The sequence below is a fragment of the Erpetoichthys calabaricus genome, chromosome 4, assembly GCF_900747795.2.
Source record: "Erpetoichthys calabaricus chromosome 4, fErpCal1.3, whole genome shotgun sequence".
Classification (NCBI taxonomy): Eukaryota; Metazoa; Chordata; class Cladistia; order Polypteriformes; family Polypteridae; genus Erpetoichthys; species Erpetoichthys calabaricus.
Genome location: NC_041397.2, coordinates 159,311,268 through 159,329,569, shown reverse-complemented (window position 1 = coordinate 159,329,569; position 18,302 = coordinate 159,311,268). Strand labels below are relative to the sequence as shown.

Genomic DNA, 18,302 nt, shown 5'->3' with positions numbered 1-18,302 from the left:
GATCTACAGAGTTAAATTCTGTTTGAATCCATCATTTCACATGTGATACAAGTGGTTTGCACACATAGAAGTTAAGGAACATTGAGTAACACTCAACTTTATTTTCGCCCAATGTGTTTCAAAGGGAAAAACAAATTGAATCTGAGATTTTGATGTTTACCTTGAGTAACACTTAGGAAACCATCCAAATAGTTATTACCTATTAGGGAACTATGTGTTACATCATTTAGAACAGTTTTACATCAGTATTTTCACCGGACCCTGAGTTATAGTTGAATGTAACTTGAATTCACAATGGCACGTTTCAAGAGCTGAAAAACACACCAAATGATAACAAGTGTTACGGATGGTTAATCTAGTAGAATCTGATCTACACAGTTAAATTCTGTTAGAACTCATCATTTCTCAAGTGATACAAGTGGTTTCCACACATAGAAGTTAAGGAACATTGAGTAACACTCAAGTTCAGTTTCGCCCAATGCCTTTCAATGGGGAAAACAAGTGACTTTAACATGTTGATGTGTACCTTGAGAAACACTTAGGAAACCATCCAAACAGTTATTACCCATTAGGGAACTATGTATTACATCATTTAGAACAGTTTTACATCAGTATTTTCACGGGGCACTGAGTTATAGCTGAATGTAACTTGAATTCACAATTGAGCGTTTCAAGAGCTGAATAACACACCAAATGATAAGAAGTGTTACGGATGGTTAATCTAGTAGAATCTGATCTACACAGTTAAATTCTGTTAGAACTCATCATTTCTCAAGTGATACAAGTGGTTTCCACACATAGAAGTTAAGGTACATTGAGTAACACTCAACTTCTGTTTTGCCCAATGCGTTTCAAAGGGAAAAACAAGTGAATTTGAGATGTTGATGTGTACCTTGAGTAACACTTAGGAAACCATACAAACAGTTATTCCTTATTAGGGAACTATGTATTACATCATTTAGAACAGTTTTACATCAGTATTTCCACGGGGCACTGAGTTATAGTTGAATGTAACTTGAATTCACAATGGCGCGATTGAAGAGCTGAAAAACACTCCAAATGATAAGAAGTGATACGGCTGGTTGATCTTGTAGAATCTGTTCTACACAGTTAAATTCTGTTAGAATCCTTCATTTCACATGTGATACAAGTGCTTTCCACACATAGAAGTTAAGGAACATTGATTAACACTCAACTTTATTTTCGCCCTATGCGTTTCAATGGGGAAAACAATTGAATCTGAGATGTTGATGTGTACCTTCAGTAACACTTAGGTAACTATCCAATCCGTTCTTACCCATTAGGGAAGTATGTATTACATCGTTTAGAACAGTTTTACATCAGTATTTTCACGGTGCACTGAGTTATAGTTGAATGTAACTTGAATTCACAATGGCATGTGTCAAGAGCTGAAAAACTCCCCAAATGATAAGAAGTGTTACGGATGGTTAATCTAGTAGAATCTGATCTACACAGTTAAATTCTGTTAGAATCCATCATTTCACATGTGATACAAGTGGTTTCCAAACATAGAAGTTAAGGAACATTGAGTAACACTCAAGTTCAGTTTCTCCCTATGCGTTTCAATGGGGAAAACAACTGAATTTAAGATGTTGATGTTTACCTTGATTAACACTTAGGAAACCATCCAAACAGTTTTTACTAATTAGGGAACTATGTATTATATCGTTTAGAACAGTTTTACATCAGTATTTTCATGGGGCACTGAGTTATAGTTGAATGTAACTTGAATTCACAATAGCACGTTTCAAGAGCTGATAAACACTCCTAATGATAACAAGAGTTACGGCTGGTAAATCAAGTAGAATTTGATTTAAACAGTTGAATTCTGTCAGGACCCAACATTTCCCATGTGATACAAGTGGTTTCCCCACATAGAAGTTAAGAAACATTGAGTAACACTCAACTTCAGTTTCCCCCAATGTGTTTCATTGGGGAAAACAAATGAATTGGAGATGTTGATTTGTACCTTCAGTAACACTTAGGAAACCATCCAAACAGTTCTTTCCCATTAGGGAACTATGTATTACATCATTTAGAACAGTTTTACATCAGTATTTTCACGGGGCACTAAATTATAGTTGAATGTAACTTGAATTCACAATAGCAGATTTCAAGAGCTGAAAAACACTCCTAATGATAACAAAATTTACGCCTCGTAAATCTAGTAGAATTTGATCTAAGCAGAAGCCTTCTGTTAGGAACCAACATTTCCCATGTGATACAAGTGGTTTCCACACATAGAAGTTAAGAAACATTGAGTAACACTCAACTTCAGTTTCGCCCAGTGCGTTTCAATGGGGAAAACAAGTGAATTGGAGATGTTGATGTTTACCTTCAGTAACACTTAGGAAATCATCTAAACAGTTCTTTCCCATTAGGGAAGTATGTATTACATCATTTAGAACAGTTTTACATCAGTATTTCCACGGGGCACTGACTTATAGTTCAATGTGACTTGAATTCACAATGGCACGTTTGAAGATCTGAAAAACACTCCAAATGATAAGAAGTGTTACGGCTGGTTGATCTTGTAGAATCTGATCTACACAGTTAAATTCTCTTAGAATCCATAATTTCACATGTGATACAATTGGTTTCCACACATCGAAGTTAAGGAACATTGAGTAACACTCAACTTCAGTTTCGCCCAATGCATTTCAAAGGGGAAAACAAGTGAATTTGAGATGTTGATGTGTACCTTGAGTAACACTTAGGAAACCATCCAAACAGTTCTTACCCATTAGGGAACTATGTATTACATCGTTAAGAACAGTTTTACTTCAGTATTTTCACTGGGCACTGAGTTATAGTTGAATGTAACTTGAATTCACAATAGCGCGTTTCAAGAGCTGAAACACACTCCTAATGATAACAAGAGTTACGGCAGGTAAATCTAGTAGAATTTGATCTACACAGTAGAATTCTGTTAGGAACCAACATTTCCCATGTGATACAAGTGGTTTCCACACATAGAAGTTAAGGAACATTGAGTAACACTCGACTTCAGTTTCCCCCAATGCGTTTCAATGGGGAAAACAAGTGAATTTGAGATGTTGATGTGTACCTTCAATAACTCTTAGGAAACCATCCAAACAGTTCTTACCCATTAGGGAACTATGTATTACATCATTTAGTACAGTTTTACATCAGTATTTTCACGGGGCACTAAATTATAGTTGAATGTAACTTGAATTCACAATAGCAGATTTCAAGAGCTGAAAAACACTCCTAATGATAACAAAAGTTACGCCTCGTAAATCTAGTAGAATTTGATCTAAGCAGAAGCCTTCTGTTAGGAACCAACATTTCCCATGTGATACAAGTGGTTTCCACACATAGAAGTTAAGAAACATTGAGTAACACTCAACTTCAGTTTCGCCCAATGCATTTCAATGGGGAAAACAAGTGAATTGGAGATGTTGATGTTTACCTTCAGTAACACTTAGGAAATCATCTAAACAGTTCTTTCCCATTAGGGAAGTATGTATTACATCATTTAGAACAGTTTTACATCAGTATTTTCACGGGGCCCTAAATTATAGTTGAATGTAACGTGAATTCACAATAGCATGTTTCAAGAGCTGAAAAACACTCCTAATGATAACAAGAGTAACTGCTGGTAAATCTAGTAGAATTTGATCTAAGCAGTAGAATTCTGTTAGGAACCAACATTTCCCATGTGATACAAGTGGTTTCCACACATAGAAGTTAAGAAACATTGAGTAACACTCAACTTCAGTTTCGCCCAATGCGTTTCAATGGGGAAAACAAGTGAATTGGAGATGTTGATGTTTACCTTCAGTAAGACTTAGGAAACCATCCAAACAGTTCTTACCTAATAGGGAACTATGTATTACATCGTTTAGAACAGTTTTACATCAGTATTTTCACGGGGAACTGAGTTATAGTTGAATGTAACTTGAATTCACAATAGCGCGTTTCAAGAGCTGAAAAACACTAGAAATGATAACAAGAGTTACGGCTGGTAAATCTAGTAGAATTTAATCTAAACAGTAGAATTCTTTTAGGAACCAACATTTCCCATGTTATATATGTGGTTTCCACACATAGAAGTTAAGGAACATTGAGTAACACTCAACTTCAGTTTCGCCAAATTCGTTTCAATGGGGAAATCAGGTGAATTTGAGAATTTGATGAGTACCTTGAGTAACACTTAGAAAACCATCCAAACAGTTCTTACCCATTAGGGAACTATGTATTACATCGTTTAGAACAGTTTTACATCAATATTTTCACGGGGCACTGAACACACACTGAAGCTAAACACACTCTGGCTCGGCCAGTAATTGGATAGGAGACCACCTGGGAGTCCCGAGTTCTGTAAGCTTTTACCTATTACCGTTGTACTTAACCTGGGCATCAGTGTATGGCTTGGAAACGCATCTTTTTCCTTTCTACTGGAACCTTACTACCCCTGCCTTCAATATTTATTGAATGTTAAATAACAGGGCTTTTGCGTACGGCCACACCATTGTGAATGCGCTTGATCTTGTCATATCTCGGAAGCTAAACACATTCAGGCTCGGCCAGTACTTTGATGGGAGACTGCCTGGGAATCCCGAGTGCTGTAAGCTTTTAGCCATTACCGTTGTACTTAACTTGGGTATCAGTGTATGGCTTGGAAACGGATCTTCATCCTTTCATTTGGAAGCAGACTACCCCTGACTTCCAAGCCATACACTGACGCTCAAGTTAAGTACAACGGTAATGGCTAAAAGCTTACAGCACTCGGGGTTTCCTGGCTGTCTCCCATCCAAGTGCTGTCCGAGCGTGTTTAGTTTCCGAGATCAGATGAGATCGGGCACTTTTACACTGGTGTGTAGCCCTGCTACTTTACGTTCAGTAAATATTGAAGGCAGGGGTAGCCTGCTTCCAAATGAAAGGATGAAGATGCATTTCCAAGCCATACACTGATACCCAGGTTAAGTACAACAGTAATGGCTAAAAGCTTACAGTACTCGGGGTCCCCAGGCACTCTCCATTCCAAGTACTTGTCGAGCCCAAGTGTGTTTAACATTCGAGATCAGACGCTTTCACACTGGTGTGGTCGTAAGCGAAAGCCCCACTCTTTTACTTTCAGTATATAGTGAAGAAAGGGGGAGCCTGCTTCCGAGATCATACGTGATCGGGCGCTTTTACACTGGTGTGGCCGTAAGCGAAAGCACAGCTGTTTAACTTTCAGTATATATTGAAGAAAGGGGGAGCCTGCTTCCAGTAAAAAAGATGAAGATGCGTTTCCAAGCCATACACTGATTCCCAGGTTAAGTACAACGGTAATGGCTAAAAGCTTACAGCACTCGGGGTTCCCAGGCGGTCTTCCATCCAAGTGCTGGCCAAGCCCAAGCGTGTTTAGTTTCCAAGATCAGACGCTTTTACACTGGTGTGGGCGTAAGCGAAAGCCCTGCTATTTTGCGTTCAGTAAATATTGAAGGCAGGGGTAGCCTGCTTCCAAATGAAAGGATTAAGATGCCTTTCCAAGCCATACACTGATGCTCAGGTTAAGTACAACGGTAATGGCTAAAAGCTTACTGCACTCGGGGTTCCCAGGCAGTCTCCCATCCAAGTATTGGCGAGCGTGTTTAGCTTCCCAGATCAGACGAGATCCAGCGTATTCACACTGTTGTGGCCGTAAGCAAAAGCCCCTTTCTTTAACGTTAAGTACATAGTGAAGAAAGGTGGAGCCTGCTTCCAGTAGAAAGGATGATGATGCGTTTCCAAGCCATACACTGATGCCCAGGTTAAGTACAACGGCAATGGCTAAAAGCTTACAGCACTTGGGGTTCCCAGGCGGTCTCCCATCCAAGTACTGGCTGAGCCCGAGCGTGTTTAGCTTCTGAGATCAGACACTTTTACACTGGTGTGGCTGTAAGCAAAAGCCTTGCTACTTTACGTTCAGTAAATATTGAAAGCAGGGGTCGCCTGCTTCCAAATGAAAGGATTAAGATGCCTTTCCAAGCCATACACTGATGCCCGGGTTAAGTACAACGGTAATGGCTAAAAGCTTATAGCACTCGGTGTCCCCAGGCGGACCCCATCCAAGTACTTGCCAAGCCCGAGTGTGCTTAGCTTCTGAGATCAGACGAGATCGGGCCCCTTTATCACGGTGTGGCCGTATGTGAAAGCCCCGCTCTTTAATGTTCAGCGTATAGTGAAGAAAGGGGAAGCCTGCTTCCAGTGCAAAGGATGAAGATGCCTTTCCAAGCCATACACTGATGCCCAGCTTAAGTACAACGGTAATGGCTAAAAGCTTACAGCACTCAGGGTTGCCAGGCGGTCTCCCATCCAAGTACTGTCCGAGCCCAAGCATGTTTAGCTTTGGAAATTAGACGAGATTAGTCGCATTAAGAATTCTACTGTGTAGATCAGATCCTAGTAGACTAACCAGCAGTAACACTTCTTATCATTTGGAGTGTTTTTCAGCTCTTGAAACTCGCTATTGTGAATTCAAGTTACATTCAGCTGTAACTCAGTGCCCCGTGAAAATACTGATGTAATACTGTTCTAAATCATGTACAAAATAGTTCCCTAATGGGTAAGAACTGTTTGGATGGTTTCCTAAGTGTTTCTCAATTTACACTTCAACATGTCAAATTCACTTGATTTCCCCTTGGAAATGCTTTGGCCCAAACTGAAGTTGATTGTTACTCAGTGTTCCTTAACTTGTAAGTCCCAAAAGTTTCTAAGTCCCGGAAATTTTCTAAGTCTAAGAAAGTTTATAACTCCCTGATATTTTTAAAGTCACAAAAATTTTCTATGTCCCAGAAATTTTCCAAGTCCAGACCCAAAAACGAGGTTTCGGGAGGACTACTGGCACAAGACAGATTTCACCCAGGGGCGACGGTCCTCCCCAGGGCATGACTGGCCTGTCTTCGGTGACTCAGGAAATCCGGCCATAGCAGGTTCGAAAATTTTTCTAAGTCCCAAAGAGTTTCTAAGTCCCAGAATGCTTTTAAGTCAAAGAAAGTTTCTAAGTCCCAGAAAGCTTCTAAGTCAAAGAAGTTTTCTAAGTCCCAGAAAGCTTCTAAGTCCCAGAAATTTTCTAATTCACAAAAAGTTTTATAGTCCCAGAAATTTTATATATACCAAAAAGTTTCTAAGTCCCAGAAATTTACTATGTCCAGACCCATAAACGAGCCCTCGGGAGGGCTACTAGAATGATGCAGATTTTGCCCAGGGACGATAGTTCTCCCTCGGACATGACTGGCCTAGCCTCGGCCCCTCAGGACATCTGGCCGTAGCAGTCCCAAAAAGTTTCTAAGCACGAAAAAATTTCTAAGTCCCCAATAATTTCTAAGTCCAGACCCACATCAAGGCCCTGGGAACCGGCCAGAGAGAAACCCGGGAAGCTTCTCTCTAATCCACAAGCTAGTATTATGTCGGAACATGTCAGCTGAGGTCCGACTTCTGGGAAGGTACCGGGGTGCCCGGCCGATTTGGTAAACCAAGATGAGCTGAAGGCCTGCTGCCAGGTGCTGCTGTCGGTCCCTTGAAGAACGATTTAGAAACAGGGTCATGTAAATGGTTTTTGGATGACCCTGTGTCTGCTTTCGTGATACATGACCCTTTGTGTTTTTCTTTGGATGACCCTAAGTCTGCTTGGTTTCTACATGACACCCTGCCTGTTTTTGAATTACCCCATGTCCGCTATCATTCTGGATGACCCTCTGCCTGGTTTTTCGATGACCCTCATGTCCTCTGTCATTCTGGATAAACCACTTGACTTTTTCTTTATATGACCCCATGTCAGCTATGATACTACATGACCCCAGGTCTTTATCTTCGGAAAGAACGTGCGGTGCAAAAGAGGCCGCTCCCCTTCACTGTCTTGAATGGCCCACCGTGCTGGTCCACCCCACAGCATTCAGTCATAATCTCACAGATGGTAGCTTTGCACCATTGGCTCCTCAGCCAAGCACATACACCAAATGCCTGAACCTGCGGTTCCTCTCATACTGAGCAGGATTGCTATTGCGACAACACCATCATCAGTATGGTAAAACTAACTTGTCTCATGATGGTCTAAACCCAGCTCATGTTCTCTCTATTAGTGGGTGAACAATCCACAGGGCGGGGGGTGTCCAGTGCGGTGACGCAAGCGATCCCAGAAAAGCGGGAGTCCCAAGGAGAGTTCTCTTTTCTCACTGAGGCAGGGCCACCCTGGAATGGGTTCATTCCGAGAGAGGGGCTCACACCTTGGAAAGCGTTGCACTTCTGGCAGCACCCGGCGAGCACTCGCCGGCCCTTGAAAATCCGGGGGAGATGGTGTAAATCTCGCGTCGGGCCATACCCATATCTGCAGCAGGTCTCCAAGGTGATCAGCCTCTGGCGTGTTAGAACAATGTAGGTAAGGGAAGTCAGCAAGCCGGATCCGTAACTTTGGGATAAGGATTGGCTCTAAGGGCTGGGTCAGTTGGGCTGGGGTGTAGAACGGAGCTGGGTGTGTGCCGCAACTGGACGAGGTGCCGGCAACCCCGACCTGCCCCTGGGGCGAGGGTGTTCCCCGGCGGTGACTCTGGACGCGCGCCGGGCCCTTCCCATGGATCGCCCCAGTTGGGGCATGCATCAGCCCATAGTCCCATCTCGTTGCTCAGCGAATGGGACACAGGATGGTTCATGTAGATACTGTCTCAGTGTCTACCCACCCAATGGAGCAAGAGACCACAGTGCCCATTTATGGGGAAGGAGTGGAACCAGTAGCCAGAGATGCTGTGTGAAACACTTGGCTACAAAAATTGCAGGACACCTACAGCTGACCATTGTCCCACATCGTAGCTCAACGTGTAGGGCAGTCAAAACCTTCTGGCTTGGTTCGGCCAGGTCAAGGGATACTGTGCTCGGCAGACCTACTCCTTGGGCTCGTCGATATCAGCCCCTATGCCCCAACTTGTGGGTAGACGTTGTTGACTGCTGACCAATTGTTATGGTCAGTTATAAGCCCAGAATCGATAACGTGGGGAGACATTCAGGTAGATCCAGATGGGCGACAGCAGAGCCAGTGGTATGCGAGGAGACACCCATCAGGGACCACGGCCCCTGTCAGCTTCATCTGAGCCCTTCTAGGACGCATCTGTGACCCTCCTTTAGGAGCAATGGCCAAGGGCCTAACCAACCATTGCTCCTGGGCAAACCTGGGTGGCGGCCAGATCACTTAAGATCCTTTCACTCTCATTCCTTCCATATTTATATCCTCCTATCGAGGGTACCACACATAATGCAGGTGGTACCTCAAATTCTCTGTGAATCTTGCCTGGGGATTACAGAGACAAGGACCAGGTGGAACAAATTGATATCCTCCTATCGAGCGTACCACACATAATGCAGGTGGTACCTCAAATGCTCTGTGAATCTTGCCTGGGGATCACAGAGACAAGGACCAGTTGGAACAAAGTGATATTTTATTACATTAACTAGCAAAATACCCACACTTCGCAGCGGAGAAGTAGTGTGTTAAAAAGGTTATGTAAACATATATATACCTATACATATATACATATATATACATATATACATATATATATATATATACATATACACATCCACATATATATACATATATATATATACACATATCAACATACTGTATATATACACATACATATACACACATACATACACACACACATATACATATATACATACATACATACATACATACACACACATATATATATATATACACATACAGACACATAAATATACATATACATATTTACATATCTACATATATATATACATATCTACGTCTATATCCACATATATATATACATATCTACATATATATATATATATATATATATATATATATATATATATATATATATATATATATATATAGACATACATATATACATACATACATTCACAAATATCTATAATAATAAAAGGCAAAGCCCTCACTGACTGACTGACTCACTCACTCACTGACTGACTCATCACTAATTCTCCAACTTCCCGTTTAGGTGGAAGGCTGAAATTTGGCAGGCTCATTCCTTACAGCTTACTTACAAAAGTTAGGCAGGTTTCATTTCGAAATTCAAAGCGTAATGGTCATAACTGGAACATATTTTTTGTCCATACACTGTAATGGAGGAGGCGGAGTCACGTATCACGTCATCACGCCTCCTACGTAATCACTAAAAACAAGGAAGACATTTACAGCACGAGTCACACGCGGGAACGAAGGTAAATGACGTTAATTTTTGACTGTCTTTTAATACTGTGTAAGCATACATATTAACACATGTGCAATTAAACGTGTGCATTTACGGGGTGATTTCTCAGGCTTAAAAGCTCACCTTTTATCAAACGCGGGAAGAAAGGTAACTGACGTTGTTCACTGTCTTTTAATACTGTGTAACCATACATATTAACACATGTCCAATTAAACGTGTGCATTTACGGGGTGATTTCTCAGGCTTAAAAAGGTAAATGCAAAACTATTTTCAATCAGTTTATTGAAACGCTCCCGTTAAGGATTGCAATAACATATTCGCGAGATAAAAGAACGAAGTGGGGGGAAATGGAGGAACAGCCGCAAACAGCGAAGAGCAAAAAATTAATTAAACAATTGAGAACGGAGCGAGTTAAGCATACAAGCATGTTCATAAGGGAAACAAAGCACGGTGTAAAACGTAAGTTTAAATTAAGTTTATAGAAACGCTCCCGCTGCGGATTGCAATAACATATTCGCGAGATAAAAGTTTAATGAGAAGACACGAGGTATAAACGAACCACACGCCGTGGCGCAACGTTAGGGGCAACAGTTTCAACCATTCTATGATCTGCTTCTCGCAACTGAAAGACGGCACATGGCGGATGTTAGCCGACTTGCTGACCGCAACGTTAGGGGCTTCAACTATGGCGCTGACGCCACATCTCAGTGCCAACACTTTGCAGACTATACTTAAAAGACACGCCCTCCTCACTGGACAGTTAAAAAGACCAATCAAACTAACGATGACATCAAGTATTACCCAATCAAAAGTAGGAAAGGAGGCATCTTCATAAAATGCGTGTGGGATAATTTGCATGACACGCTGCTTTAAAAAAAAAATGATAAAAAAAATACGGGATAAATCCCGTCCAGTATTGATTCAAAACGGGACGCGCAATTTAATTCTCAAACGCGGCACGATTCCGTATTTTAAAGGACGGGTGGCAACCCTACAGTGCCAGGTAACCACCCATACAATCAGATTGTGATTCAGACTAGGAATGCAATGAATGTAATTACCCCGATCTACATACAAGGCGAAAGTCTTGCAACATTCAAAGATGATGGTTTGGGATAATTAGTACTTATTAAGTACACCATGGAACATAAAAGAGCTTATGAAGCCTTTAACCGAAAAAAGCAAGATCTCAGAGATCGTAAAAAAAAAAAGGAGGTAATGTCGTTTTACTCGCTGTAGATTTTAGTCAAACATTACCAGTTATTCCACGAGGGAGACCACCAGATGAACTCAACGCGTGTTTAAAATCCATGCTTCTCCCACGGTCGGTTATATGTCGCGTGTTCTCGGGTAGGTACACCAAAAAATTTATACATTTAAGCATGTAATGGGCAAACAAAAAATGACGTATACCCGAAGGCACTGCAGTAGTACTCAATGTAACTTTACTTCTTAAATGTTAATGTTTTACTGTTTAATAATTTATACGCTTCTTATATATTGTTCAAATTCTTTTATCAAAATACCAGTGACAGCGCAATGCACGATAACATGGAGTGAATACACCATACGCATCTGCCCACGGCCGCCCTGGTGTGCGCAGATAGGAGTTGATTCTAAAATAAAATAAACATAAAAAGAGTAATACAATCATCACCCATAAAGCGGATAGCAGACGTGACGTATTATATGTGTACCACATTTCAAGTCAATAGGTGAAACGGTTTGCAAGCTACAGGTGATTTCAAATCCTGGACAGACCAACGAAAAGCCACGGTAGCAAATTAAAGAAGAAGATTTTACTGTTTAATAATTTATATTTATATGAAATGTGCTTCTTATATATTACTTCATATTCTCATATGATAATGATGTTAATGTTGTTTATATTGATTTCTATGTTATTGTAAGTGCATCTATGTGTGTATATGTATGTATGTATGTATGTGTATATATATATATATATATATATATATATATATATATATATATATATATATATATATATATATATATATATATATATATATAAAAAATATATATATAAAAAATATATGTGTATATGTATATATAATATATCTGTATATGTGTGTATATGTGTGTGTATATGTGTATATGTATATATATATGACAGCAACACTCATAACAATGACAACACAATTACATTGACAATCATGTTACGTTATTTTTAAAATGTTTCCTTTACTTTTTCATAACCTCTTTAACACACTACTTCTCCGCTGCGAAGCGCGGGTATTTTGCTAGTATATATATATAGCCAAATCCCCGCGCTTCACAGTGGCGAAGTACTGCTTTTAAATTTTTATTAAGAAGAAAAGAAAACCTTTTTAAATTGAGGGAGAATATACCAATAACAATTTGTTAAGGATCTGTTTTTTTGTGAAGCTGCCTTTACACAGCCTCTCCGCTGTTTTATAAACGAACGCCATATAAGGCCGTCCTTTCTCCTTGCTTAGTGGTTCTGTATTGTTTTATTGTTCGTTTATTACAATTGTTATAGTTATTGTGTAGCTATTTGAGACTCACTTTTCTGTTCAGGTACCCATTTCCTTTATGTAGTCCGCGGATTCTCCGCTATTTTTTGTTCGTTTATTACGATAATAGTTATTTATTGATTCCCTTCTTTAGCTGACTGCCTGCTCATATAAGGCGCTCTGCTGTTTTTTTGTGAAGCAGCCTTTACACAGCTTCTCCGCTGTTTTATAAACGAACACCATATAAGGTCATCCTTTTTCCTTGCTTCGCCAAGGAAGCAGCCTTTTTATTTAATCCACGGGTTCTCCGCTGTTTTATTGTTCGTTTATTACGATTGTTATAGTTCTCTTTGTATACCACATTGTCACTTCAGCACTCCGGTTGTAATATGACCAAGCTGTGCAAGCTTACTGTTGAGAATGCAACGTATAGTTGTACAGAAGAAAAGCAATCTTGCCTCAAATCAATGGCAACCTTTTGTATGCGTCACTCGCTCGCTTCTTATTGTTTCGCTGCCTTCTCAATTGTGTAATGAATGTTTTCTTCAGCGCTCTTTGGGGCTCTTCCTTGTTTTCTATGTACTGCGTTCACAGTCAGTTCACGTGATTATGTGGGAGGCATGATGACGCAATACGCAACTCCGCCTCCCACGGCCATTGAGCTGCAGTCTATTACAGTATATGGACAAAAAAGATGTTCCAGTTATGACCATTACGCGTAGAATTTCGAAATGAAACCTGCCTAACTTTTGTAAGTAAGCTGTAAGGAATGAGCCTGCCAAATTTCAGCCTTCCACCTACACGGGAAGTTGGAGAATTAGTGATGAGTGAGTGAGTGAGTGAGTGAGTGAGTGAGTGAGTGAGTGAGTGAGTGAGTGAGTGAGTGAGTGAGTGAGTGAGTGAGTGAGTGAGTGAGTGAGTGAGTGAGTGAGTGAGTGAGTGAGTGAGTGAGTGAGTGAGTGAGTGAGTGAGGGCTTTGCCTTTTATTAGTATAGATAAGATGAGCGTCACACACGTATTGCAGGTGGGACCTCAATAACACCTCTGTGAATTCTGCCCAGGAATCACAGTTGCAAGGTCTGAGTGGTTGAGGGCATTACCCTACAAATATGGCATGGGTTGGCATGCACATGGATGTGGACCTCCCTTCAATGACAAAAGAACAATGTTAGATAATGTTGGAAGCATCCAAAACGTATTGTTGGTGGGTCCTCTCTGACATCTCTGACACCTCCGTAAAATATGCCCATGATTCACAGTTACAATGGCCTGGGTGGCTGAGGGTGTTATCATACAATATAGCACTGGGTTGGTACACATATGGATGTGGACCCCCCACTAGTGCCAAAAAGAATATACAGAGCGACCCAGACTTAATGCTGGTGGGTCCTCCATGGCTCCTCTGTGAATCCTACCCAGGGGTCGCAGTTGTAAAGGCCGGGTAAATATGAGAATTCCTGACTGAAAGACTTGATTCATATATATCACCACACATGGATGTGGTTACACCAAGAGATTCCAAGGAAATCAATGGTAACCCACATATGGATGTGGCAACCAACATCTGAACCAATAACTAAATAAAATGATTTTGATAACTCTATTATGCCTCTTGTGATACATATATGGCAGGAGTGTCTCACACATATTGCTGGTCGACCTCCAGCTACCTCTGTGTTTCTTACCCGAGAAACATAATTGTAAGGTTCGGGTTGATATGTAGCCTCCTTATTAAGTTCCTGAGAGACAATCACACATGGATGTGAGGTCTCAAAAATCCTCCTTTACCTCAGCCCAGGAGGTTAAGGTTTTAATTGATGTGTACAAAAGTGTTTCTGGTTGGACACAGTCCCCAGAACATTTACTAGATCTAGGCTAGGTCTTACCATTACACCGGACGACCGACAGCCGTTGTAGATCGACATCTAACACTTCGATATCTAAACCCACCACCTGCGTCCTTGACCCAATACCAACAAATTTTTTCAAAGAAATGTCGGGCGTGCTAATTGATAATTTTCTTGACATAGTAAATTCGGCATTAGATACGGGGGTCTTCCCAGACTGTATTAAGACTGCTGTAGTTAAACCCCTACTTAAGAAAAATAACCTCGACCCCTGTGCTCTTGAAAATTTTACACCCATCTCTAACCTGTCTTTCTTAAGTAAAATTCTGGAGAAGGCAGTCATTATGAAGTTAAATGACCACCTCAATAAACATACTATTCTTGATAAATTTCAGTCAAGTTTTAGAAAAAATCACAGCACAGAAACTGCACTAGTTAAAGTAGTAAATGACTTGTGGGTAAATGCAGACAGAGGCCATTTATCTGTTCTCATCCTCTTAGATCTGAGTGCCGCATTTGACACCATTGATCATAATATTCTTAGAAATCGCCTTAGTCAATGGGTGGGCATCTCTGGCAGTGTCTTAAATTGGTTTGAATCCTACCTGGCAGGGAGAAAATTCTTTGTTAGTTGTGGTAATTACAACTCAAAGACACATGATATCCTATATTGTGTTCCACAAGGCTCTATCCTGGGTCCGTTGCTCTTCTCAATCTACATGCTTCCGTTAGGTCAGATTATCTCAGGGCACAACGTGAGCTACCACAGCTATGCTGATGACACACAGCTGTATTTATCGATAGCACATGATGACCCCGATTCTCTTGATTCACTAACACAATGTCTAACTTGTATTTCAGAATGGATGAATAGTAATTTTCTCAAGCTAAATAAAGAGAAAACTGAAATCTTAGTGATTGGTAATAATGGATACAATGAGGCTATTAGAAATAAACTGGATGCATTAGGATTAAAAGTCAAGACGGAGGTAAAAAGTTTAGGGGTAACTGTTGACAGTAATCTGAATTTTTAATCGCATATTAATCAGATCACTAGGACAGCATTATTTCACTTAAGAAACATAGCAAAAGTTAGACCTCTTATATCATTGAAAGATGCTGAGAAATTAGTTCACGCGTTTGTTTTCAGTCGGCTAGATTACTGTAACGCAATCCTCTCAGGAATACCCAAAAAAGACATAAATCATTTGCAACTAGTACAGAATGCAGGTGCTAAAATCCTAACCAGGAAAAGAAAATCCGAGCACATTTCTCCAGTTTTGATGTCACTACACTGGTTACTTGTGTCATTCAGGATTGACTTTAAAATTCTGCTTATGGTTTATAAAGCCTTAAATAATCTCACCCCATCTTATATATCGGAATGTCTGACATCTTATATTCCAAATCGTAACCTCAGATCCTCAAATGACTGTCTCCTTAGAATTCCAAGAGCAAAACTTAAAAGAAGTGGCGAGACGGCTTTCTGCTGTTATGCACCTAAAATCTTGAATAGCCTGCCAATAGGAATTCGCCAGGCTAATACAGTGGAGCACTTTAAAAAACTGCTGAAAACACATTATTTTAACATGGCCTTCTCATAACTTCACTGCAATTTAATCCTGATACTCTGTATATCCAATTCATTATAATAACTATTCATGGTGGCTTTAAAATGTGTACTAACCCTTACTCTCTCTTCTGTTTCCTTTTCCGGTATCCTTTTGGTGGCGGCTTGCGCCACCACCATCTACTCAAAGCACCGTGATGTTCCAACAGTGATGGATTAAAAGCCAGAAGTCTGCATGACCATCATCATCAAGTCCTTCTGTGAGAACCCTAAATACAAAGAGGACTATTTCATTTATGTTAGGTAGAATGCCCAGAGGGGACTGGGCGGTCTCATGGCCTTGAACCCCTGCAGATTTTATTTTTTTCTCCAGCCGTCTGGAGTTTTTTTTTTGTTTTTTCTGTCCCCCCTGGCCATCGGACCTTACTCTTTTTCTATGTTAAATAATGTTGTCTTATTTTAATTTCTTATTTTGTCTTTTATTTTTCTTTTCTTCATTATGTAAAGCACTTTGAGCTACTTTTTGTATGAAAATGTGCTATATAAATAAATGTTGTTGTTGTTGTTCGTACGTAACCCAATCCTATAAGTATTGTTGCATAGGATAAGTTTAGTGCTAAGCTACAGCACATAATGAATAATTGTTAATCTTGTATATCTCTTTCTTGTTCCAGATAATATGGATGCAAGAAAAATGAATACTTGGGATAATTTGACCATCGTTATCCCAGAACATTCTTACTACTGCCTCTACTGTGAGGACTTTGTAGACACCCTACTAAGACTGATTAAGCACTACAAAATCAAACACCACAATAAGAAAATCATTTTTAAATGTAAAAACTGCACTAAAATTAGTTGCAACCATCATCACGCCATCACCTGTCATCAGGCTAAGTGCAGAACCAGCAGGAGACCTCCCAAGGTCAAACGTTTCACCTGCCAAATCTGTGGTGATAAATATAGCTGTAGCAGAGGTCTAGGCCAACATATAATAATAATGATAAAACATTTTATTTATTTGTAGGTGCCTTTCTAAACTCTCAAGGACACCAAACAATAGACAAAACACAGATTATAAACAATAAGTAAAATACAAAAGTTAAAATCAGACAGAGCAATTGTAATCAAAGAGAAAAAGCAGTCTTAAACAAATGAGTTTTAAGTTTAGATCTGAAAAGTGAACATGATTCAATATTTCTAAGCTCAGGTGGTAGTGAGTTCCAAAGCTGGGGAGCAGAGCATTCAGTTAGTGGTAAGACGGACAATACAATACAATACAATTTATTTTTTGTTTAGCCCAAAAGATGGGGGTCAATACAATACAGTACAATACACAGAACAGAACAAATCCTCAATACAGTATAGAAATAAAAATTTTAGAAGTATGGAGTACAATTTAACAGTAGATGATATCATATAATATGATTTGGATTTGTTTAGAGTCCTGGAGACCTCATTCATCAAGCTGCCTCCCCCATTTGGTCATTCCACAGCTGAAATAGCACTAATCAAATGAAAGGACCCCTCTTTCCCACGATTCCAGCAATCCTCCATCAGGAATGACTTTACCTTAGGTAGGCAAAACAACTTGGCAGGTGGGCCATGGCACCAAGTGCCACATTTGAGTACAGTGAAGAGAAACAGAATAGGTGAGGGTTAGTATCAAATTATTACTTTCATGTTACTTATGTTTTAGTGCTAATGACTAACAACAGAGATGCAGTCTGTACAGTTAATCAACAGCTCTAGTCAGGATATGCTAAACTGAAGTAGTGAGTCTTCAGCCGGGATTTAAAAGCTGAGACCGAAGGGGCACCTCTTATGATAGCATGCAGACCATTCCACAGTTTAGGGGCCCTGTAACTAAAAGCTTGACCTCCCACTGTTATTTTATTAATTCTTGGAATCATAAGCAGACCGGCATCTTGAGATCTTAATGTGAGCTCAGGTTTGTAAGTCATGATAAGTTCAGACAAATAAGCCGGACCTTGGACATTTAATGCTTTATATGCTAAAAGAAGGATTTTGAAATCTGTCCTAAACTTAACCGGGAGCCAGTGTAAGGATTTAAGAACTGGAGTTATGTGTTCATATTTTCTTGATTTTGTAATAATTCTTGCAGCAGCATTTAGGATTAACAGAAGGCTGTATAAAGAACAGTTTGAACATC

At 40.1% G+C, this 18,302-nt stretch overlaps 2 pseudogenes; one reads left to right on the top strand and one right to left on the bottom strand.

Moving 5' to 3' along the window:
* The first annotated feature begins 4,500 nt into the window (after positions 1 to 4,500).
* LOC114651516 (uncharacterized) lies at positions 4,501 to 4,619 on the top strand (annotated as a pseudogene).
* Positions 4,620 to 5,807: 1,188 nt separating this feature from the next.
* On the bottom strand, positions 5,808 to 5,916 carry LOC114651515 (uncharacterized; annotated as a pseudogene).
* Positions 5,917 to 18,302: the final 12,386 nt, after the last annotated feature.